The sequence below is a fragment of the Passer domesticus genome, chromosome 3, assembly GCF_036417665.1.
Source record: "Passer domesticus isolate bPasDom1 chromosome 3, bPasDom1.hap1, whole genome shotgun sequence".
Taxonomy (NCBI): Eukaryota; Metazoa; Chordata; class Aves; order Passeriformes; family Passeridae; genus Passer; species Passer domesticus.
In genome coordinates, this window is record NC_087476.1 from 5,506,389 (window position 1) to 5,532,463 (window position 26,075).

The 26,075-nt window shown below is 41.8% G+C and overlaps 1 long non-coding RNA gene across 2 annotated transcripts; it reads right to left on the reverse strand.

The window, feature by feature from the left end:
- Positions 1-2,205: 2,205 nt before the first annotated feature.
- On the reverse strand, positions 2,206-21,236 carry LOC135295872 (uncharacterized). Of its 2 annotated transcripts, none has more exons than XR_010357932.1 (4): positions 20,639-21,236; positions 19,107-19,177; positions 3,300-3,374; positions 2,206-2,327 (listed from the first exon to the last, which is right to left on the reverse strand). It is a non-coding gene; the product is annotated as an uncharacterized LOC135295872 (long non-coding RNA). The 2 variants fall into 2 exon arrangements; XR_010357931.1 differs by having other exon boundaries at positions 20,623-21,236.
- Positions 21,237-26,075: the final 4,839 nt, after the last annotated feature.

A 26,075-nucleotide genomic window follows, 5' to 3' on the forward strand; every position in this document is an offset into this window, starting at 1 on the left:
GGCCTCCACATTTCCAAAATACTCCTTTTCTAATTTGGAGGCAAAGACATGCCATTGTTTTTGCAAGCAAGGATGTTTTCTTACTTTTCTGGGAGCCTTTACCTGGAATTAAATCAAGTTGTCTTGCATTTAATTTCCTAGACTGTTCTAAAAAGTAAAGAGAAAATGAAGCATTTCTTATGGTAAATAATACTTCAGTCAATACATTACCCTGATTAGGCATCAATCCTCACAACTTGAAGAGAATTTGGAGAGAAGGAAAGGACTTATCATTGCAGCCCCAGTTTTTGGGGTTTTTTTGTGCCTGGAAATAGTTTTACGAGACAGTGGAATGAAAGATCAGTTATTGCCTTGTTAGTTTGATGATGGTTTTCTACCTCATAACAAAAAAGAGTAATGAAAATTTACACCACTGGACTCAGTCTTAAAGTTTCCAGGATTTTTTGGATGAAATTAGTGAGCCCGTTTGATGAGAAAGAAGCAGAGACTTCATGCAGTCCATTGGGAATTAGGATGAAATCTTTACAGTGTTGTTTTGGGTCTGGCTGAGCTGCAGTTCATTTTCCCGCAGCAGCCCTCACAGTGCTGGGCTTTGCACTGGGAACTGGGAGGGTGCTGAGAACACACCAGAGTTTTGGCTACTGCTGGGCAGGGCTGGCACAGCATCAGCTCTGCTTCCCCAGAACTCTTCCCATCAAGAGGCTGGGAGTGGTCGAGATCCTGGGGGAGAACAACCAGGCCAGTAGATCCAAATTATCCAAAACGATATTCCAGAGGACATCAGCTCAGATATAAAAGCTAAGAAAAGGAGGAATGGGGGACATTAATCTTTACAATGTTGGCCTTCCAGAGCAACTGGTCCATCTGCTGAAGCTCTGCTTTCCCAGGAAGCATCTGAACTTTGCCCAGATAATAAAATTTTTGGGTTTTCTCTTTGCTTGTGCGTGGTCATAATTTTGCTTTTGCTTCAGTAAACTACCTTATCTCAACCTCCAAGTCATCTTTCATCTTATTATTTCTCCCCTATCCAGATGGGAAGGGGAGTGATAGGGCAGCTTGGTGGGCCAAGGTCCACCCACTCCAAGCGTGTTTCTGGATCTACAGAAATTTGCCTTGCCCCTGGTTTGTAATGACAGTGAGCAGTTGGTAGCGTGACATTTCCCACCTGTGGAGTGGGATATCTGGATCCACCTACAATCTCAGTCTCCAGAGCTTCAAAGCCACTCATCCCACGTCCTAGAACAAATCCCTGGCCTGCAGGCTCTCATTTGCACCATGCCACAGACATGAGCCACAGAGTTCTACCCTACGAGAGACTGCCCAATGCACTGGCTCTTCTGGCACTAAAGATCTATTCAAATTCATCCAGGGAGCTTTCCAAGAGGGACAACCCCCACACAGACCCACCAAGATCAAATACTCCTAGAAAGCTTTCCAGGTAGAACAGCCCCTGGGTAGACCCACCAGGAAGATTTCCCCAAAGCCAAGGCCTTCAGCTTTACAGAGTCTGAGGCTGTAGAGCAGGGAGTGATGCCAAAATTTCCAGACAGTTTCTCCTGGAGCCAAGAGCCTGGAAGAGTAGATATAATCTGGGCTCAGCTCCCAGGTCCACAGCAGGGAGCCTGGAAGCTCAGAGAAGCCTGGCCAGAGCCAGAGCTCTCCAAGCACGCTGGTTCCTTGCTGAAAGGCTGTGACTCAGAGCCTGAGCAAGGGGGACAATCTCTAAGGGTGGGGAAACATCCCAAATGCCAGTTGTCCTCATCTGGACCTAGCTGGACCAGATCATGACATAGGGATCTGCATGCCAGCAGGATGGCATGAAGCCCTGTTGTAGTAGCACGGCTTCAAGTGGTCTCTTCTCTTAGAACTTGCTGGGACAAGGAGAATCTCTGTGTCAAAAAAAATCCCATTTTTGCTCAGAACCATCATGTTTTGGGAGCATTGCAAGCAGAAGTTGATTTGAATTTCAAAGTACTCACTGAATTATGTCCAGCTTAGCTGGAAATCAAATTTAAAAGATAAATAAATAAAAGTTGGAATTGGAAAGGAGAAAAAAAATCCCTAAAATTTTGAAACATTACCTTTTGCCAGAACAGTATCTGCTCTAGGCATTGATGGAAGGAATTGACTAATTTGAGCAAAACAGCCTTTTCACTACTTGTTTCTAAATTACCTGATCTAGCAATCCAAAGACAGAAATGTGGGCTGGGTTCCTCACCAGTGTGTGAGTCCAGTTCCACTGACTTCTGGCAGGATTTCCTCAAAGCCAGTGATTCAAGAATGAGTGCAAAACCCACCAGCTAAATTATTCACAACTACAGTCCCTGCTTTATTAGGAAAAAAAAAAAAGAGAGAAAAAGAATAATTTATTTTGACTAATCACAAATTCAAATCACTTCTCTAGAAAATGACATGCAAACAGCTCTAGTCAGCTTAATAAGGTTTGGGAGGGAAGCCAGGCATTGATTTGGCCTCTTGGAGCTCTGATTTTATGCTGGCCACAGTGCAATAGTTAGAGGAGTCAGAGATGCAACAAGCTGGATTTTTAGAAACCCCTGCCAGTGGAGACAGCTGCCCTTGGGACTGACACCCCCTGAAGTCTCACTCACACAGAGGAGTGTGTATTCACCTGACAAGTGGATGTGTTCACTCTCCCCACTTGCTGCATTGGCTCTGACACGTTGTTGTGTGGACACAGTGCTCAGCAAGCTGCAAAAAGTGCCTTTCAGATAAGGTGAGTCCTTCCCTGATAAGCTCTGTATGGGTCTGGAAACTCTTCCCTTCGGCAAGGAGGGATTAATGGTAATGACTAATGCGAGGTGGGCAGGGCAGGCTTCCCTTCATGTTTTTGTGTTTAGAAGTTTTTCCCTCCTGCTCTTTGACAGGTCTCCACCACACTGAAAAATTGTATATTTAATGGAAATGCAGGCTCCACCAGCAGAAAAGAAAGGAGATCTTGTGGGACAAACACAATACTAGGAGGCAGGAGATGTTAGTACAGGTTCTGGCTCTCCTACAAGCTGCCTGTATGATCCTTAACAATTCATCCCATACCTCTGTGCTTCTGTTCTCCTGGTAAATGAGAAAAACAAATTGCAGACTTCCTTCCTCTCTTCAATTTGTTTAGCCTGCAAGACTCCTTGGAGCAGCCTGTGTCTCCTATTACACACTGATGCAGGGCCTTCCCCAACAGGTTGTGGACTCAGAGAAGATTCCTAAGTGCTACTGTAATAATGAGTCATTCACCCCCAAACTCCCTTAGCAGGTTATTGTAGATAATAAATAAGGGAAAGACTGACCTTTACTGAAAGCTGAAAACTTTTTGAAGGTTTAAAAATCAGAGCATGCCAGGACAGGAATGTCAATTCAGCTCCCTACAGAAAGAAAGACAATTATCTCCACTTCAGAGATCGAAAACTGGACAGCAAGAACAAATTATAGTTTCCCAGTTCCCAATCCCCTGTGGAGTTTCTGGGAATTAACCATAAATCTCTGTTACAAAGCTCTTACTAACTGTTTTTCTTCTTTGTATTTCAAAACAAAAAAAAAGCCAAGCATTTCTCCTAGGTTCCCAAGTCAGAATGAGAGGGTGAAGTGGTTTTTCCAGTCCTTCAATTATTTCTTTTTTTTGAGAAATATTTACAAATTCTAAATCTAGTCAATCATGGGTCATTTTTTATTAAGAAAATGCTAATTTTCTTAATAGCATTCTTAGCCCAACCACTGGGCTACTCTTCTATTACTCAATGAGATTGTAATTAACAGAAATGCAGTTTAAAGTCTCTTACCTCACCATAGAGTCTGGGCAGAGAATGGATTGAAACCAGCCCTCCCAAGAAGGACTTGGCACTGCTGGTGTTTGAGAAGCTCAACATGAACGGCAATGTGCACTGGCAACCCAAAAAGTTCATCCTCTCCTGGGCTGTGTCAAAAGCAGCAGGTCAAGGAAGGGGATTCTGCCCCTCTGCTTGTCTCTGGTGAGATTCCACCTGCAGTTTTGCATCCAGCTCTGGGGGCCCCAAAGTATGCAGGACATACAGAGGAGCCATGAAAATGCTCTCAGGGCTGGAGCACCTCTGCTCTGGAGGCAGACTGAGATTTGGCATTATTCAGGCTGGAGAGAGAGGGTTGAGGGGAGATCTTAGAACCCCTTCCAGTGCCTAAAGGGGCTCCAAGAGAGCTGGAGAGGGACTTTTTGCAATGTCATGGAGAAAAAGGAGGAATGGCTTTCAGGAGGCAGGGTTAGATGAGATTTTAGGGAGAAATTCTTCCCTGTGAGGGTGGTGAGGCTCTGGCACAGATTGCCCAGAGAAGCTGTGGCTGCCCCATCCTTGGAAGTGTCCAAGGCCAGGCTGGATGGAGCTTGGAGCAACCTGGGATGGTGGAAGGTGTCCCTGCTCATGGCAGTGGGGGGGAATGGAAGGGTCTTTAAATTCCCTTGTAACCCAAACCATTCTGTTATTCTGTGATTCTGCAGTAGAATGTGTGTAAATTTCCGTGCATGTCTATACTGATAAACTTATACACTCTGGATTGCAAATATTTATCAAGCACACTAAACATTGTAAATGAGAACAGCTACATCATTCTTTCCAAACACATGAATAGCCCTTGCAGGATAATATATATGAATCTTGCCTGTGTGCTTAGGCTTCTCCTGCAGATTAATTTCCTGAATAGGGCATCATCTCTGTAGAAATCACAAGGCATCTTTTACACTGCTAGGTTCCAGCACTATAATGTGGTCAGGAACCATGAATTTTTTAGGTACCATTCAGGGGGCATTTTATATTCATTATTCATGAGAAGAGAAGGTGGGAATAATGTTTTTTGGCAGACACTTGCCAGGATATGGATTGGATTCAAGAGAAGATGACTTTTCATACAAGTAGTCAACTCCACTCAATTTAAACCATGGCTCTTGGGAAGCATTTAAAACACAGTGCTTTAATGGAGCTGCACTGTAAGCAGTACAGAGCAAACTGTCCAGTGTGTGTGTGTGTGTGTGTGTGTGTATAAATATATATCTATATTTACATATAGCCAGATGCTCAAGGTCAAAGGTACAGAGGTAGCCCTTTGGGGACTGGAGCTATGAAAATGTTTGCTGAGACAACTGGCAGCTCAGAGTTCTGCACCTCTGAGAGGCTGCTCCAAACCAGAATTTGTCCTTGGAACTACAAACAGGCTCTAAGACACGGCCTCAGCACCCATGGCAAGGCAAATCTGAGGAGCTCAGGCAGCACATGCAGAGAAAACAATGGTGCAGGTGGATTGGGATTTAAAGTGTAAAGTCAGCTATCCCTGTACAGCTGCCCAGGACCTTTCACACCAGGACACCTCCTTCCCAAGGAGCTACAAAGCTCTGATCCTTACAAATGGTGCACACACAGCTACATGCTCAGCATAAGAGCAATAATCCACCTGTGTCTCAAGGCAGCACTTCGTGAGCAAAGTGGGGGGAGAAAAACCCCTCCTGTACAAGGCACAATGCTCAGTGAGAGCACTCAGAGGTATCTCTGGTGCATGGCATCAGACAGGACTTGGTGGTGGCATTGAGAGCTGGGGGAGCTCAGCCTGGACAAAAAGAGGTTGAGGGGAGACTTCATTGTTCTCTACAACTCCCTGAAAGGAGGGTGTAGTGAAGGTCAGTCTCCCCAGTAACAAGTGACAGGACAAGACAAAATGGTCTCAAGCTGCACCAGGGGAGGTTTAGATTAAATATCAGGAAAAAAATTCTTTGTACAAAGGTTTGGAAAGCATTGAAAATGGCTGTCCAAGGCAGTGGTGGAGTCACCATCCCTGGAAGTGTAGGCCCTGAGATTGGCTTGGTTGGTCAGAGCATTGTGCTGATAACACCAAGGTATGGGTGCAATTCCCCCATGGGAATATATTCACCTTAGAATTGGACTTGTTGATCCTTGTGGGTCCCGTCCAACTCAGACTATTCGGTTATTTTGTGAAAAAAAGTGTAGATGTGGCACTTTAGGATGTGGTTTAATGGTGAACATGGTGGTGATGCTGGTTTGACAGTGGACCTTGATGGTGTTGGAGGTTGTTTCCAGCCTTGGGGGTTCCATGGTTCCATGCAAGCTGAAATCAGTCTTGTCTTCTTCAGGTAGTCAGTGGAAACCAGAGGGATGGAGAGGCAGACACATTTCATCACCAAACCAGAGGCAATGACTCCTCAGGACACTGCAAAGCTACAGGAATTCTCATAATCCAGTCCTCCTGACCTCCATGTCCAGACTGCTTCCTATCTGCCCCAGGCACTTGGCTTCTGGCCTGGCCCTGAGCAGACTTAGCTTTGTCTTTCAGAACATTTACTATGCAGTCAAGAGGAAGAAAGACATGAAACAGCTTGGCAGTCTGAACTTATTATTAACAGATTAATATGTTATTAACAGATTTTTTAAATAAGTAATCTGAATATAGTTCCAAAACCTATACTTGCCCTGCCTAACTTTAGATTCACAGTGGAGCCACAAAAATTAGTAGCATAATTGCCTTCAGCTCCTGTCTAATTGAAGAGACAAGCACAGGCAGAGGTGATCTGACTCTTAACTGGGCCGGAGGTTTATGCTCTCTGTTTTTCTTCTACAGTAGAGCATTTTGAGTGATCATTCTGTGATTGTTTCTCATTTCAGCCTTCTTGAATTTCCCCAGCCCTGTAAGAAAGTACATCTTGGATGCTCTGGGCTATTTCTTTAAAGATTAATCTCTCTTAAATACTTGGACTTATTTTCACCTCTTCTCCAATCATCATCTTTACTTCATTAATGCTCTAGATCCAGCCCAACCCTTTCCTTACTCTGACCAAATCCAGTTTAACCTCTGCTATCACATCCAGCTGTAATTTCTGTGTGAGACAGTAATGGTTTAGCAAATCTACTTTATTTGTGTGGCTTCCCTGAAAGAATTGGGAATGAAAATTCTCTATTACTATAAGGTCAAATACACTGCAAGTCAGCCACATATCCTTGCTTTGTGGGGCATTTTTTTTCCTCCACAAATTCACTCTCAAAAAGATAATGAAAGCAAGTTCATGGGAAGAGAACAGATAAGTGCATTACTAAAATGAGTTGTTAAGATTAGTCCTGTACACTTGAGCTTGTTGCTGAGAGCTCCCACCAGCCCCCTCCAGGAGCAGTCAGAAACCAGAAAGCATCTGCCTGGGGACCAGTCAGTCATGCTTCCATCCGATGCTGGCGCCTGTCCTGCTGAGAAAGGAGGCTTGTCTTCACTAATTTCATGATGTCACCATTAGAGGAGTGGGAAGCACTATTTCCATGAATAATAATATGCCATGAAGGGCAATCAGTGCTCAAGAACAACGTCCTTGATCGCTGTCCAGCCAAGCAACCCAAAGAGCTCTCTCCTCTTTGTGTATGAAAACGAGTTATTGATTTGCACATTGTTGCAGAGGGCAGTTCTTAATCATAATTAAGCCACTGTGAAAAGTCAAAGCATTCAAATCATGCAAGGGCTTTCACCATTGCAATCTGGCATCCATATGTTCAATGGCAACTCAAACAGACTGCTTTAATTTTTCTGTAGGGTTTTTTTTTTTCCTCTCTGAAGACTCAATATCATTTACCCCTTTAAATATGTCAGTTCTGTGATTTTGGATATGCAGGCCCATATTGTCTTTCAGAAGGCTAAGTTAAAACATAGCACTCTATTTTGATGCACTGTACAATAAGAAATCATTTCTTTAAGAAAAATAAGGCATGACAGTCACCATTGTGTTGTGAGATATTCTCACAAACTTCCATATTTCAATCGCAATATGGGTTGCTTCAGAACCTGACTAAGTTGCTTAAGTAAATTCTGAATAAAAGTAAGAGAAGCCAAAAATTTTTTTAGTTGATTGTTAATCTAGGGCAGTGGATATATCCTTCAGATATTTCCAGGCATCTCTCAAATACTTCTAGCTGAAAGGTTTAGTGTTCATATTCATCTTGGGTTCAGTCAAGAAAGTTTGAAAAAAAAATCTAACTAAAATCTCCTCCTGAAAGGAGTCCAAAAGCAGTTGAATTCTGGCAGTGAAGATCAGTCCCTCTCATCAAGAAAAAGAGCTAATGAGTGAAAGAAGAGATTCAAGTGTAAATAGGCTTCTCTTGGCTTAGAGTGAATTTACAATAAAAATTAAATGTATTTTTCAATTTTTCAGATAGCTGAGCTGAAATCATCTTACAGTGGGAATGGTAGCACAATACCTTGGTGGATTTAAGGGGGAGGACAATCAATTTATTTAAGACTCTTCCTGACTGAAGGAAGAGGATCCCTGAAACTCTGCACCCCAAGTGCCTCCTTATGCTAACCATGACAGTGAAGGACCTCCTCTAGCTGGTCCTCCCAGCCTAAAGAGATGTTAAACCAGGCCTCAGAAATCACTTCCTGGACACACAGCTTCTTTCCACTGTCTCCTAAGTGATCACAGTGTGTCTAGGTTATATGGACAGAGGCATGCCAGAACAGTTAGATGATCTGAATCCCATCAATGGGACAATAGTTAATTTTTCTCTATTGGATATATCCATTTTCTATCCAAATCTGAAATTGGAAAAAAAGTCCAGGAATTTTATCAGAGATTTCGGAGCACAAAGTAGAACTGAAGATCATGTATTGCATGTATTACAGAGGAAAATGTGTCTTAACTTTTCTGAAAATCACTGGAATACATCAAATTCATCAGTTCCGCTTTGGGTCTTTCTGTCCTGCTTTCCTTCAGTTCCCAAATACCTCCCAAGGTGTCCTGCAGAGCACGTACCCCAGGTCCCTCGCTTGCAGAGCTAGCCAGCTTTTCCTCAGCAGCACATCACTCAGCAAATCCAGTAGGAAACAGGAAAACAAATGTCATTTTTTGGTATATGCTCTTGAATCCCATCCCAGTGAGGATCTTCTATTGCCTCTATAAGCTGTGTGAGCAGGGCTGAAATAAGGTCATTGAAAGGATAAGAAAGTAGAAATAAGCCCAAAAGCCCCTGAAATTTCATTATTTAAAATTGCTAAAATGTGAGAAGATCAAGGACACATTTTCAATGCAAGAGAATGTTTAGTCATCAAAAGTCTTAATTAACAACAAAGGGGAGAGTTTTAAATCATCTCAAGCTACATATGAATGGGTAAAATATTAAAAACTTTCCACATTCACCATCAGTTCCTTAGAAAGTAGAAGCAGGAAATTTCAGCAATGTGAGACCCTAGGGCCACTGAAGGATTGAAGAGCCCTGAATTAAACTTAAAACCAAAACCTCAGTTCCTTGCGTAGGACTCATGGCAGTGTCTGTTTAGAGAGTGATGCTACACGACATCTCTCCAGTACATCTCCAACTCCTCATGGTGATGAACTTCACAAAATAAAACCCTCTCCCTAGCACAAAAAAGGAGATAGCACTTAACATAACCACACAAATTCCTATATTTATGGTGGTGCCAGCCTGACTTAGATGATGTCTTCATGGCTCTCCAGCAGCTGACAGACCATATGTCTCACCAGAAGAGCTCTTTACAGCAGAGTATTGGCATGACAGAGTCTTACAGGACAGATTGGAAGCACCACCTCTTTCATAAGGCCTTAGCCTTGCGAAGTCTGGAAAGGAAAAGCTGAAAATGTCTAGTTCTCCAGAAATCCCTAAGCATTTAACATTATCCACTACTCCAGCATGGATAACCAAATTGCGTTCCTGATTTCCTCATGTGAAGCCCAAGCAGGCCATGGAAATAGAAAAGCCTCCTCCTGTGTTTTCATAATGAATTACACTTGTTAAGCCTGCTTTAGCAAATTAATTGATTTGATATGACTTAGAAGGACAAAGTTTTCCACTTTCTTTTGGCATTTTACAGCCATGCTGCCACATCTAAAAGACTCATGAAGGGCAGAGGAGTTAAAATGAAGGACAGGAGAACTGGCAGCTCCTCTGGCTTCCCATTCCCTGCAAAAACAAGAACCATTCTGCATGGCAGAGTCCTCTGTCTTACCCCCAGCCCAAAATACTATGAATAAGGACCACAGTTCTCTGTTCACTCAGGAATGCCAGATATGAAACCACAATCAAGCTTCGATCTCTTCAGCACAGCATGCTCCACATGCCAATCTACGTTTGTTGAAAAAAAAAAAAAGATTCTGCTGGAATAAGTTTCTATTATAAGCTCTCACTGTGTACATTTTTTGGAGTTAGTATATAATTCCTGCAGCAGAAACCAATATCTTTTCTGTTTTACAACTGCACATAAATACAACTGCCTTCCATCTAAAAAAAATAAATATTCACAATGTCTGTTCAGTTTGCCTTCTCGCAGCATCTCTCTCCCTCTGCCCAAATATAATCACACTTTCTAACCCAAATCACTCATGGTGGGGGGAGAGCCAAACAAATCTCACATTCATAAACTCAGATGACAGCCACCCTGAGCCACAGGAATAGCACGGAATTTATTGGAGCTGTTAGCCCAGTACAAAGCAACTGGAGTAAACAGCGGCTTCCAAAGCAGGCAAAGTTATTTGGAGCAGCTCCAGCAGGCAAATGATAGAGACATTGATAGCTGGGGCAATTATTATTTCCTTTCCCCACACCCTTTTCCTTTTTGCAGCTTGGCCAAATGAGTTTTTCTGCAGATGCTGGAGGTGCTGGAATCTGATGAAAATTATGTTGTTTTCTATGGCCCTCAAGTTGTTAATACAAGAATGAAAAAAATTTCCAGCTTGCCCATCACCATGAATTCTTGGTGGGAGTAGTGTTTACACCTATAATAAGTTCATTGGATCTTGGTTTCTTTTTGGAATTGTGAAGCAGGTTGTTGACAAAGTGATTTGTCTGTCTGGAGCAAACAGGATAAGGGCAACTTTGTCTGGAATTAATTTTTTTTTAAAAATAACCAAGCACCCATAAATAAGACCTGAACCCAGATGAGCCCAAGTTTAAAGCTTAGACTTGAAAAATAGGATAATTACTACTATTGGTAATGTTGTTACTGTTCTTAGCAGCCTCACACCCACAGTTACAATGAGAAAGCTGTTACAATGAGAGTTGTGCAAAAGCTGAACAAAAAAGTAGTCTTTGCCCCAAATAACATACAATGTTATGCAAGAGACTGACAGAGAAAGTTCAGGGACACGGGGAGCAATTGTTAGCCTGAATGCGATGAAATAAGGGGTACCCCAGAGTCACCCTTTTTTTCTTTCTGGTTTCTTTCCCCTAGCAGACCTCTGTGCAGGGAGTCTCTCTTCTTTCTGCACATTCACAAAGCTCCAAGCATCAGCTCTGCTCTGCCTGCACATCTGAGGAGGCTTTCAGCAAGTTTCTAAGTGAAAGGTATGCAAGTGGATAAGACAGACATCCTGGCCTTATTTGTGCTCTTTATTCTTGTGTTGAATTCATGTGTACGTGGGACTGTGCCATGTGTTTCCAGTCAGCCCTCGGACATGGGATTCTGCACAGGCAGGGAAGTGAGAGGTTTCAGCAGCAAAGGGTGCTGCAGCAGGTCCTTCTGGCTCCACTGCTGATATTGATGGCTTCTTTTGTGCTGGGAAGAGGAGGAAAGCTGCGCTGGCAGGACAAGCTGAAAAATTGTTGGGTTTGATGCTTTGTACAAAAATCTTGAGGGTGAACCAGTGGGCAGAGCACTGAACCATGACCTGCCTGATGCTGATTCAGTTTCTAGCTCCTATTGATATCCTTTAGGAAGTTTGGGAATACACATACACATTCCCATGGTGTTTTGCCCTACCTGGTACTTCTGTTCACCACATTCTGTAGTTTTGCTGCAACCCAGACATCCCTAACCCAAGATCTGTTGCACAGTTGGAATATTTCAAAGACTTTTGGGCCAGACACAATTATGCAATTGCTTCACGGATCAAAGAGCTAATACGCATTTTTTATTCCCTTTGTAATGCATTATTAATTGACAGCCTAAAAATTGTCCCTCACACAACAGCAAAACTCTCATTCCTTAAACTATCACAGAAGGTATATGACAGCACACAATCCTGTAACACATTTACTTAATGCAATGTGAACTCACAGAATAACTTAATGGACATTGTGGACATCATTGGTAATTCCCCAGCATTCTGCAGTGCCAGCCCTGGTCTTGCATCAAAGATTTATAAAGACCAGACTGTTTGATTTTTCCAGGATAAAGGCCAATATTGTGCAATCCAGTACCTACAGGGGCAATGCAGTCGACGGAGGCAGAACAGAAGATTTCTACATCAAAAGGGTTGTCAGCACCTGAGCAATTGTCATGCACTCAGTTTCTTTTCCCAGGTCCAAATTTTATAATATTTGTCTGTTGGCAGGAGGCATTTCAACTATGAAATCAAACTGATCTCTTCTGAAGCGGTCAGGAATCCAGTTCAGCTCACCATCACTAACTGGTTTTATTCAAATTTTAAAACTGGACTTAAATGTATTCTGATAGGATTTGTGGCTTCAGGTTTTGGGGAATTTTTCAACATAGAAAGCTGCTGTCTGTAATTCTCAAAGCTATTTATCAGCTAGATAAAAGCCAGAAATATGGCACATAGTGTCATCTGGAGCTGTTGGTATGTTGGAAGTCTTCTGGAACCATACTTGTGGGCTGCAGCAACAGTTGATAGCAAAAACCACAAAAAATCTCCACCTAACAGGGAGAAAGACTTACAGTGGCTGAAGAGTAACTTCAGATCAGATCATGCCTTTCAAGCACCTATTTTATCTCCCGGGGCTGCAATGGGAACTTGGCTCAGATGCCAACATTCCCACTGTGGAGCTAAACAGATGAAATGAATTCCAGGATCAGGGTCAGGCTGTCTCCCTGTTTGTCATGAGCAGCCCTGAGAGGCCTCTGAAGGCTGAGAGTCACCAGCCACAGCAATGTGGACCTTATGAAACCATGATATTCTCAGATGGATTCATAAACCTCAACCTCCTCAGCACACTCAGCAGAGCTGTATCCTTCCCAGCACTGCCAAGCCTGCCCCTTTCACATGCCTGGGTACTTTTTCCTTATATCTCTGCACACAGTCCCAGTCTACATATCAACAGTTTATGCTTCAGGCTCAAGCCATTCCTAATTCCTTTCAGGGTTTTGGTCCCATTTCCCTGGAAGTCATAGAGTGAAATGCTTGGGGTGGAAGGGACCTTAAAAATCACCTTGTTCCAACCCCCTGCCATGGGCAGGGACAGCTTCCACTATCCCAGGTTGCTCCAAGCCCTGCACAACCTGGCCTTGAGTATTTCCAGGGATGGGGCAGCCACAGCTTCTCGGACAACATCTGCCTGGGTCTCACCACCCTTGAGTATTCGCAGTTATGTTCCTGGAAGCCCTAAATCTTCTCAATCAGTAAAGTTCTGAATTTCTCTTCTCAGCTCCTCCACCTATATGTCTGGTTTTGGGGTTTTTTACACCTGAAATGTTCATTCCCACTCTGTCTTCATGTCAGATCCCTACTGGATCTCAAACTCAGTGTTTTCCATATCTAAAATTCTTGTACTAATTTGTTCTTCATCTCTTCATTTGGCCCTAGATTATGTTCTCTTTTTGCTTTTACATGATAGCCTCATTGCTAAGTCTGAATTTCACACAAACAATTCCCCTCTTTACTTCCACTTCTTCTCTATTTACTTTCAGAAATACAAAAAGTATTTTTGACAAAGCTTAAAATAGAGATTTCAGAATTTCAAGAGGTAAAGCATGAATGAAGCACCATAAAGCAAGGCCATGAAGATTAGTCAGCTTAGGAGTCATGTTTAGTCATATTTATCTTGACTAATGCATCCCTAAGGACTGTAACACACATACACAGAGCCTGGCTTTGCTCAACAGGCTTAGAAAAGGTGGCTAAAAACAACCTGACTGGCTCTTGTCCTGCAGGTGTTCAGGCACTGTTTTAAAGCTACCTTTTACACACTTGCAAGAGGAACTGTTTTAATCAGACCAATAACGCAAGAAATAAACACGTCCTTTAACCACTAAAAGGTGGTTTGTAAAAGTCACCAGCACCTTGAAACCATTTGAAACTCAGGCTTCACCACGTTTCCCCTTCAGCAAAGTAGTTGCTGAATTAATGGACACGATTGAATCCAGTCTGGGGTGGGGAATATGAGGAGCTACACTCCTCAGTCAGCAGGAAGCAGGTCTTCCAAGTGTATTTCAGATGAAAATTCTGCTGAAAATTCCAATCTCCATATTAACAATCCCCATGTACTGTGACTCCATACACAAGTATTAAATTCTGCACTCATATTAAAAAAAAAAAAATTGCTTTCAAATATATCAATGTTTTTATAGTAGCTTTGTGCTATTTTTATTGTCTTGTTCCGGTCACTAATGTCCCTATACCTTAGAAGCCATTAAAGTCTGCAAAATATATCAATTTGTCCTCACTTCAAGTGAAAACTCTTTCCAGCAGGAGTAGAAAAGGTGAACTGCACTTGTTTCCAGAATAATCTTTGCACTGGACTGTTAAGAAACTCTGTTCTTTTGCCGACAGGCTCTGTCATTCCATCTTCCTTTCTCATTTCCAGAAGCCCATGACTCCTACTGATAAATTCTTCACAAGCACAAATGTTTGGGCTCAGTTCAGGAATAACCAAGCAAAGTCCTGAAGATTCTTTATGCTGAGCTGTTCCTCAGGATTTCCACAGGAAAGAGACAATGTGGAACAAGCATGTTGTCATCTCTCAGCTTCAATAAATATTTGGAGCCAAACTCTCATGAAACAATAAATTCAATATCCAAACATTCTCTTATTCTCTTAGGTTAATTCCAACTGAATGTCATCCCTACCTTCTACTTTCTAGTAATTTTCCCCATTTTAATGTTATCCACAACCTTGCTGAGGTGCTCCTTGTCCCATTAAAAGCCTCTAATGACAATGTTCAGCAGTATCAGTCCCACTATTTACCCCAGAAGAAAAGTGCCAGCAACTGGTCCCCAGTTGCACATCCTGCTGATGCCCATTGTTCCACAAGCTCAGTGGCCCAGTTTTCCCACCCAATTTTCAGCCCATCCATCCAGTTCACATCGCTCTGAGCTTACAGTCATCTCACCACAGTGTCACTGCTCCCATTTGTTGCCCATTCTTGTGTTGCTTTAGGGAAGCTGGAAAACAGAGCTCTCAGGTAAAGCAAAGCAGAGCAGCAGCAGTTGGTTCAGCTCACATCGAGACTTCTGAAGCATCAGAAGCTATCAGATACCTTGCCTGTTGTAAAGATGCTTGGCATCCTAGGAAGTCAGGAGCTGGCTTTAGATGACTTGGGGTGTCTTTACCTTTGGAGTTTTCTTTTGTGATTCCAGATGTGCATCTGATAAGCATTAGCTCATATTTTCATTCCTGTCAGTCTCAAGGCCTGGCAGTGAGTTGTGCCAGAAGAAAGCAGTTCTGCACATTTTTTCAGTTCAAGGGAGAGCTCTGGGGAGCACTAAAGAAAGAAGTAATCCCAGGAGTCCTTTGGCCAGAAAAGATGATGCTCCAAGTCCAAAATGCATCTTGGGACAACGTCCTTTGCTTAGTTTAATCCAAAGATCAAGGTCTGTGGCATTTCCCTATCATTTTGCAACAGCAAAAGCCTGGATCCACTTTTTCTCCTGCTGAACTAACAGCACTGGGGGTTCATCTCTGTAACCTAAACACTGCCAGGGGACACTCTGTGACCCTGAGATTAACTGGCACACTCTGGTCACACCCCTATTGCTAAATTCCCTTAACTGTAACACAGGGTGGTTGCCTCATCTTGCCCATAGGAAATGGATCACAGACACAAATTTTGTAAGTCTCAAGAGAAGTAAAAAGGCATAAATCTTTCTTTTTCACATGGTACATCTGTATGTACATTACGTACAGGTATAAAACAACCAAAATCAAGAGTCAAGGCTTTGGATGCACCCAGCATTGCTGATGATGCAGCTGACTTCAGCAAGGGCCATTAACTTAATGCTGAGCACTTTTGCCTCAAATAAAACAGCTCGATACAACTATTTTGGGAGAAAATGCAGGCATAGGACTCAAGCACTTTGGAAACCTATTCTAGGCTTCATCTCTTCCTGTGACAAGGAACAAATCAGAACATTATTTGATGATACTACTTTTCCACTTAGCAAAGCACTATTAGTATAATAATCTACTAAAATATATAAAGAACAGGAAAAGCAGAAAACACTGGCAATGCTATCTGCTGATGCTATTATTATTTTATTATATAGGTATTAATTTTGGATGTGATCCCCAGGAAATGAAATTTAGAAGCACAGATAAAAATGGCAGTTTGACCAGTTCATTCTGGAAAGTTCAAGAGCAGCAAATATGAGACAACAGCTATCAGGCATTATCTCCAATAGTTCCTGAGATATAGGTGAGCTTATAGACAATTATATCAAATTCAGTGCCTATCTCTGAAAACAGGGGGGAAAAGAATTCTTTGACACTTGAGTTGGGCTCAACATAAAATTCTAGGACAACCCTAAAATCTTTAACATTTTTTCTTCATTTAAATGAAGCCTACGAGTGGTTGTGTCTAAATGTGGAAATTCACATAAAAGTGCAACTCACATAGAAGAATTTACAAGAACAAATCAAAATAAATTAATATCTGTTGTCATATCCAGTTTAATCAATTTTTGACAGTGTTTTATCTGAGTCTCTCATGTATAACTTAAAATAACATGGACAGAACTACAGTAAAGTGGTTCTGCTGCTTTTCATAATCACAAAGCAGTTAGTAACTGTCACAGTCAAAGTGGAAAAATATATCCAGTAGTTTTCCTCAAGTATCTGATCTGGCTCTGTACAATGTATTCATTAATGACCTGAATCCTGAACCAGGCTTGTAATTGCTAGAAAGTTTGTAGTTAATCCTGGTTTGAGTTTGGGAGTGGACAGATGACCAGCTTGCTAATCTTTGCTATTCATCTCTTTGCTGTAATACAACCCAGATGATTATGGCAGGAAAAAAAATTCTAAAAATAAATGTATTTTAAATAGGGTATGTAATGCTACCCAAATGCAGGGTTTGAGGCTTATTCTGCAAAAGTATTTGTTCTGTCCATTTGTTATATCCTGAATAAACACAACTGGTTTTCTATGCTGCAATACTTTTCCCCTGAGATTTACAGGGCACTCTTCAGAGCCAAGCAGTTTTGCAAACCCTTCACAGATTTTTAAAGCTGAAGGGAACCATTTTAATTATGTAGCCTTATCTCCAGCCTAATACATGAAATAGATGAATACATGAGAAACAGGTTCAAGACATCCCAAATTTTTTTTTAAAAGAGCGGTAATTATCTGGAACTGATGTATTCATCTTCCTCTCAGGCCACCACCCTGGAATCTTCTTCTGCCATTTCCAATTTACTGAGCTGGGCATGGATTTAAGCCATTGCTGACCCTGGAGGAAAACCACAGCTACGCCACAGACTGGTTTAGATTTAGGCCAGGGAATCCAGGCCCCAACTTGAAATGCAGAGGTCAAACTTCAGTAACCAGAAATAATCTTCAGAGTTTTAAAATGGCAGGGATCCAAGGATCCAGCTTTCTCCTTGGTTTGATAAATGCTGCCCTGAAGTAAATCCTGGAGGATTTGTGTGCTTCTCACATGTCTAGAGGTATTCAACATCTTTGTCAGCTTCTAGCAAAAGCACTGAGGCTGCAGAGTGGGCATCTTTGGAGAGGTGGAGATGGGATTTAGTGCTCTGTAACCATGATGGACAAACTCAGGAGGTACCAGAGCCCTGTCCCTCTGTCTATTTGCACAAGAGATTGTCAGACACCAATCATGCCTCACATTTTCCACATGCAGGGAAGAGGAGAGGCCTGATGGAGTCCAGCTCTCAATCCCTTTTATATCCTCGTGATCACAACATAAATGATAAAGAAACAGCAAGAAAATTTTATGTTTAAGGCAGGTTTTAATTATGAAGGTGGGCAGCACTAAGTTTTCTTTGTAAAAAAGGGAGGGAAAAGCCTTTTTGGATGAATCTTCATAAAGGGCAGCCTACAGCAGGAGAAATCCCCGTTCCCCTCCATTCCTCATCATCCCTCCTGCCTTCCCACAGATTTCTCCCTAGTTAAAATGCTCACTGCAGGAAAGCAGGGTCTCAAATTTATGTCTCATCTGAGCTGTGGCTCTTCTGAGAACGATAATGCTCAGTTAACACTGTACCATAACACTAGATCAGGTATCACCTGAGGGGGAAAACGTGCCACCTCTGGAGGCACAAATGCAACTTCCTCAGCACCTGGGCGTTCTTGGAGAGCTCTTAACTTACTAATTTTTTTTTTAATATATACTGCTATTCAATAATGGTAGAGGAGGCTGCTGGGTCTTGGAAGAAAATAAGAAACCTTAGCTGAGCAGAGATGTGGCTTCAGAATGGATATCCAGAGAATCATGTCACACAACCCTCACAAAACTCAAACCTTGCTGGGATTTGTTTTCCTCTCTGAGTAAATTATGTGACATGGAGGGAGTGTCCTGCAGGAAACCTAAGCAGGGGATTCCAACTTCAAGTCAAGGAGATAGCATGGAAAAACAAACCCAGGGAGAAACCTCCTCTGTTTTCAGCTGCAGGCTTGAAGATACCTTGGCTGTCCCCAGCCTCTGACATTAATTGGTTTGGTTTTCTGGCTTCCTTCAGAGCTTGATATGAGAGACAGTGCCTCTATCCCAAAGGAGAAGCTCTGCTTCCTGTTGTTCCTGCCTCTGTCAAATCCTCATGCTGTGTGTCTACACACACTGCAGAACAGCAAATCCACTGCAGTAACCCCAAAGCACCTTTTGGGAAGATATTGATTTTTCCTGTTATCCATTTCATTTCCAGACTCAAACAAGGAAGTGAAAAACCAAGGAAAATATAAAAATCAGTCAGCCTTGCTGTGGATACACATGTGGGACTCCCATAGCCTGAAGTGGGATGTGTGTCTGTGCATATCTGGAGCCATAATAAGTTTTTGTGAGATGTAAAGCTTGCACTGAAGAGCTTTAGTCCAGAGCCAGTTTTGGACTGAAACCATCAAATTATCCAAATACAACAATTTTTTGCTTTGGCTAATTACACAGCTAGAAAGCTGCTAGAAGGTTTCCAGGGTCTGGAGGTGTTTGAGGCAAGGAGCTGCTTACCTCAGTACTGATGATGTGGGAGAAGGAAGGGAGAGCCTTGTTCTTGTTTGCCTCTGGACTTCCGATTTTACCTGTGATTGGAGGCAGAAATGCTGTGCTGCAAAAGATGTTCTTCACATTCAATTCCTTCTTAAAATGGGATATAGTAGCCCTTTCCAAAACAGAGAAAAAATCAACTAAATTCTTTCAGCCCCCTCAAGGTTGGTTCAAGGCTTTGACAATGACTTTAGGTCAATTCTGATTTCATCCAACTGTATTTGACCAACACTAATTGCACCAGCACATCTGGAAATGCTACACTAAGGTCCTGCCAGCACTTTCATTTATAAACCCTCCTGTTTTCCTGAGTTTGTAACTTTTTCCTGAAGAAAAAAATAAAGGAACAGCAGAACGGATGAAACTTGATATAAAAACTTCTCAGCTGGGGAGCAATTTTTGTATGTATGTTGCAATATTTCAAGGAAATCAAATCAACCCATTTTGAAAATGACAAAAGAATTAATAGGAAGGGGTGAGAAGGTAGAAGAGCATTTTCTTGAGTTTGCTTTTGTCTTTATTTGAAGTACATAGGGAAAAATATTGCAGCTATAAACCATTTCTCAACTCTGACCTGTGGCTTTGGATGACTCTTTCAAGAGACAGCAAAGAAAAAGAATGTCTGCCCACAGCACCTGCTTAGAAATTACTCTGAGGGACAAAAACCATCAGTATGTCCCTATAATTTGGTGCAAGGTGATGTGAATTCCTGGAAACTCTGGAAGCAGCTGGGATCTCTGCTGCTTAAAAAAGAATATGGGCTTGTTTAGTAGCACTATTTGACAGAGGAATTGCTAGAGCACCATCCTTCCAGACATGGAGAGAAGCATCGAGCTCTCTTTCCAGACAATCCTTCCTGGGGTTTACTCCAAAGCCCCTGCCTGAGGGAAGGTCCCACTCACCAAAGCCTGCTTGTGGTGAACAGTGAATAATCCACAGAGTGACACTAATTCTGAGGTGAAGATAAAAACAAACACCTATGAATCAGTCACAGGATCACATTATGGGTAATGAAGTTCTACTTTCACAGTCCTGAAATGGATTGGTTAAACAAGAAAAGCACACAGGAGCTGGGTCCTGCAGGACATTCATTAGGAAGGTACTGCTGAGGTGCTTCAGAGAATCAAAAAATGGTTTGGGTTGGATGGGACCTAAATTTATTTCCAACCCCCTGCCATGGGCAGGATACCTCAGGTGGCACTAAGCAGCTGAATCACACAATATTTATACATATTTACTACTAACTGAAGAACTTCCTGGACTTCAGTGTTTCCACAACAACTTTGTGCCTTCTGACTACAGCGAGAACTCAGACACCTCCACCCAGCTACCTAAACTACCTAGAGCCTCCATCCAGCACTCTGCATCAGGAACCACACAGTCATAGAAATTACAATTCCTTGGTCTCAAGAAGCAGGAGAAAGGAGCGCAGTGTTTTTTCCTGCACCCACTACACTGACACAGCACAAGTTAAAAATACTTGCAAAAGTTATTACTGCAGATGACCCTTGATCCACAGATCAGGTTCAGCTTCATCAAAACCACATGAAGGTATATGTGAATTCTTGCATTGTTCCAAATTATGGGCCAGATTGCAACCCAGCTTGGCTCAAGATAAGTGGCATAAAAATGTTATTTGCAAGTGACCCCCTCTCTCTATTGACTATTGACAGCGCCCCTGCCTCAGAGACAAAGGTCCAGCTGAAGACATTCTCTATTCCATCCCTTTGTGACTGTCCAGACACACATTGCCTGTAACAGAATCTTGAATGCATGTGAGCACTAAATCTGGGTGTCTTAGTCTGGAGCTTATCAAAGTTAGTAGTTTTATGGAGATGACTTCCGATCCTCATCCACTGCATCCAACAGCTTCTGCAGCATAGCATCAGCCTCTGTGCTGCATTATATCACATTTGTAACAAACACAGCCAACTGTGGCAGGTCAGCTTGCAAAAGCACAATAATTTGCTTGTGTATCTGAACCACGACCTTTAAAGAGCTCAGATGTAAATATGCAGTTTGTATTCTCACCAATTCAAAAACACTCAAATTCTCATATAGGTTGATAAGAACTTGATGGAAGAAGGTTTTTATTACAGTTTTTTTAAGCCTGTCACTTGTCTTTATGGAGTTGAAAGCACTAAGGAAGCACACTGGGAATTGTATTCATTACACAAACCAGCCTGGCTAAAATCAGAATCTTATTGACATGTCTTCACTTGGGTGAGCCATATGGAAACTGTGGGTTTGGTGACAACCATTGCACAAGTACAAAACTATTTACTTCTGGAATAATAGTCACGGGTCAGGTCATCTGTGACCAGGAAAGATGAATTGGAAATCAGGATGGTGCAGAGAAGGGCACTGGGATCATCTAAGGAACGTGGAACTTCATACAGGGGAGGAGATGCTTGTTTTAAGTATCAGAACAGAAGCTGAAAGTTGATATGACTATTTAAACTACAGGACAATTTTGGCATGAGGACAAATGGGTACAAACTGTCCATGAATAAATTTCAGATGGACATTAGAAAAGAGTTTCAAACTGTCAGAAGAGTGAGGGTTTGAAGCAGCCTTCCCATAGGAGTAGTTATGGCATGAAACCTAACCCCTTTTATGAAGGAACACACCAAATTTATGAACAGATTGTGTTACATGGGAGGCTGAGGTAGCATGTGGCTGAATTGGTTGATCCGCAAGGCTCCATTCAGGCTACCTCTGAAAAATTTTGGAATTCAATTTTTAAATGCCCTTTATACTTATACTTTAAATGCCCTATATTACAGTATGTAATACTGACTGTAGAAATACTTTCACTTTGCAGCTAGAGCCCTCTATTGTGTTACTTCTACCTTGGACAAATAAAGGAAGTAATTGGAATACCACAGGAAAAGCTGATTTTGTGACATTACAGACATTAAAACAGAAAGATAAGGTAAAAGCAATCAGTCCATGTGCATTCATGGGGTGATTAACACCCTCTGTAAGATTTTGGTATTAGACCCTCAGGAACACCTATTTTTTTTTTTTTTAATACCTGGACCCTGAGCAATGTGTGCCAGATTCATATTATACACAGGGAATGAGCACAAGAATTAATGCACAATTCAAAGCATGTCAGTGGCAGGCAAAGCAGCACAGAGGAGAAATAGTCTAGTTTCAGAAATGAAGGCATTATATCTGCATTAGCCCAGGACAGGTGTCTAGAATTAGTCATTCTGGAATGGGACCCAGTTCATTTAGATCCCAGTTCTGTGACAGATGACAAACCAGTCCATATATTTTCCAGAACTGCTCATTATACAGCCCATAAATTCATGAAATGCACCTTTATATAATCAGAAACTTTTCTGGACTCTTATATGTACCACTCAAATTCTGTTGTGATCCAAGTTCAAGGCTTTCCTAAGGCTATGTGACTTTGTTTTTACCAAAGTTTTCTCAAGAGGGCTTTAGAGTCAGAGGTAACAAAGATGAGGTAGTGTCTTCCTCCTAAGAATCTAGAAGCTGCAGTTTTATAATCAGCTCTTTCTCTGTGGTTATGCTATGCACACCCCTTGGAGGAAGGTACTGGAATTTTTCAGCAGAAAACACACAGACTGATCAGACAGAATTTTGGATTCCCAGGTCCTACAGGTTCCTGGATCTGAGCTTCTGTCTTTACGTAGCTCAGCAGCTCTCTCCACAACTGAGAATCATCCATGGTTTAGACAGCCCCTGCAAAAAAAAAAAAAAAAAAAAAAATTGTTTTCAGGCTACTTAGGGACCCCAGTTCAAAGCAACAGCATGTCCTGGGCCTGTGCAACAAGAAAACTGACAACTGTTAGAAATAAAAAGAAAGGATGATGATCTAATTCAAAAGCATGAATGTACAAAATAGAATGGAAAAGACCATTCAGATCAGATTTGGCCTTTGGTCATTGCCCTCCAGTTTTCCTCTGACAGCTTTGCTGCCTGAGCATTCTTCAGGAACAAGATTCAGGAAGCAGCATAGTCAAACTGGGTTGTTCCATAAAAAACTTTTCCTTTTTAATCTGTCTCTTTTGCCACTTTGGTCTCCTCCAGATTGTGGTGTAAGGCTTCTATTTATTTCATTAAGATGTTCACCACCGTTGATCATACACAGCTATATCCACTGGCTGGCAACATGCTAAGGACCATCTTAAAATTGTGAAGAACCCAGAACCCATCATGTCACTTCTCATCTGCCTCCAAAAATTCCATCCATTTTGTCAGACATGACTTTCTGTTGCAGAAACTCTCCCAATTCCTTTATATCAACTTATATTTTTCCAGATGTTTTGTGATCTCATCCTCTGCTAATGTCTCCAAGACCTTGCCTACTGTCAAAATCTAACTTTATTGCAAGCCTGCAACTCCTTTATTTCATCTTAGTCCTCTTCTTTAGGAATGGGTTTTCACATTTGCATTGTTCTTGTCCCTTAGTACTCATCCCTGTTACAATAAGCTCTTAAGTTTTCTTTAGCTAACCAGTATCCTCTTCCATCATCTCTTTCATGAGATTCAGGTGTGACCAGCTGAGCCCAACAGCTGTCTCCTATTCCTGGTGATTTTTTTCTTTTTTTTTTTTTTCTCCTAAAGATGGATCCTCAGATTGCTTTGGCTTTCAGAATCTTTTGTTTTAATTTCTGGCACTGTATTTTGTTTCTTCCTGGAGACCTACTTATCATTGATGGTAGAGGACTAAGGCTGAAGTAATGATGATACATTAGCTAAAACAATCCACAGACTGACCATTGTTTATAGAGCTTTTTATGTCCAGACAAGACTGGTAGTGATAAAAGATAATGAATATCAGGTGTCTTCCTATTGCTTTATGTGCCAGTGGAAAACTGCTCAGTTTACTGAAATTTTTATCTGGAATATCAGATGTGGCAGATTGTTCTGTGGTCATGTGTGCTGGCAGAATGTGTTCATGTGGATGAGATGGTCACAACTAAGGATGCAATGGCTGAAAATCAGCTAATTTTTCCACCATGAATGTGTCCAGACCCACGAGGAAAGGGAATAACAGATTTGCACTAAGACATCCCCTCTTCTCATCATGGAGGTGAAAAGATTTGGGCCAGTCCTGACCTAGAGGAGTGATTTGAGTCCAGGTGCCTTGCAGTCCTCTAACATCCCCCAAAAGATGTCACTCACTTTGGAAGCCTCTTGCAGAATATAAAAATAGTCAAACCCAAGGGGATACACAACAACTTCAAAAATGCTTAACATTTAACAAATTGTATTGCCCATTTGTAATTCATCCTATCAAATTTTGTGGACAAGATGTATTTCCATTTTAATATTATGTGCAGTTTTAAGAAACATAGTTACAGTTACATAAAACTTATTTTTCTTTTCTTAACAGAGAAAAAATTTCTCATTTTAAAGCCAAAAACTGACAGTCTACTTGTTGAGTAGCCTTATAATTCTTCAAATCAGGCAAGGACCCCTTTTCATCAGGCCAAACAGAGGCTTTGTGATTTGAAAATGGTTTGACTGGATGCAGGGATCATTGTCTAAACAGGAATCAAGGAACTGCACAAAGGTCTTGTTTTCTCTCTACCTTTTCCTTAACTAACTGTAGGGCTTAGTTTATCATAGGCTTATCATAGTTTAGCATCTTTCCTGTGGTTGCAAAGATGAGCAAGTTAAAGGTAGAGAGATTGCCTTACAATGAGGGAGCATAAATATTTTTAATATTCAAGCACTCGATTTATTTAAGAAAACCTGAATTCCTCCCTCCAAGATTTTAGTCACAAATGGTGGTTACCACTCTCTTTGTCTTTGCTCTGTTCTCTCAGCAGAAGAGGCTTTTTGGTGATTGGGGTCACATGGAGTCTGATGGTGCAGATTCAAGTCTACTTAGCAGTAGACTTTGACAATTCACAGGGGCTGAGATCCTGCCCCAAAGGACTTAGGGATCACAGCTCTCAGAGATGTAGGACTATGTTTCATTCATTGCTGCTCTGCTTTGTAGAAAATTTCCACAAGGACTTGCACAAGGACTTTTTGTTTCTTTGTTTGCACTCCTCCTCTCCACCCAACAAGCATGAGGTTCCTAATATAACTTTGAGGTTCCTAATATAGCTTTGACTCAGCTTCCTATTCCACCTGAAAAGTGGGGATAATGGCACTGTCCTCCTTAACTGGTGTGATTTAATACAAATGCACTGAGGGCTTTCAGCTGCCACTTAAGATAATGGAAGTTGATGGCAATTTGGTAGCAATAGACATAAATAACCAGTAGATGGGACCTCACAGGCTTTGAGATTTTAGTAAATTATTTGAACAGTTTAGATTATTCTACCACTCAAATGAGTGACAGAGTTTCCTTGGTTGGCAGCAGGATAAGAATTGTGTAACAGATAAGTGTCCTTGAATAAGAGCCCCATGTATCTACAAGCATTAGTCATTTTTAGCACAGGAGTTATACAGAGAGTTGAAACTGGTGATAACTTCCCTTCTTGCTGAGTTTGTGCAAACATTTCCTGAGGCTTTCAGTTTTACCACAATAGAAGGCTTTTAAAGCTTGAATGGGGATAACTTGAGTTATTAGCATTGGTCCCCCAGCCCAACCACAAGCATGTCTGAGCAGCTCTTGCTGATAACACACTGCAACAACTACATTTTCCTCACACATACCCATAAAATAAGCTGATACTCGTGATCACCACCACGTAGGAAATCACTGGTTTGATGGGACTGCTGCCCCCAAATAACCTTTCAGCTTCTTCCCTCCATTTTTAGCCTGACCATTTCAACACATGGTGCAAGAAATTTCTCAGCAAAACCACAGGTTAACAGGTATTAACCACTTTTTTAGCAGGTATTGAGGGCACCTGAGGCCAGTGGAGTCAGTGGGTCTCTGTGATGACTGAAGCAGCAGGTTTGGTGCTCTGTGGCTGCACTTCAGGTGGGAGGGTT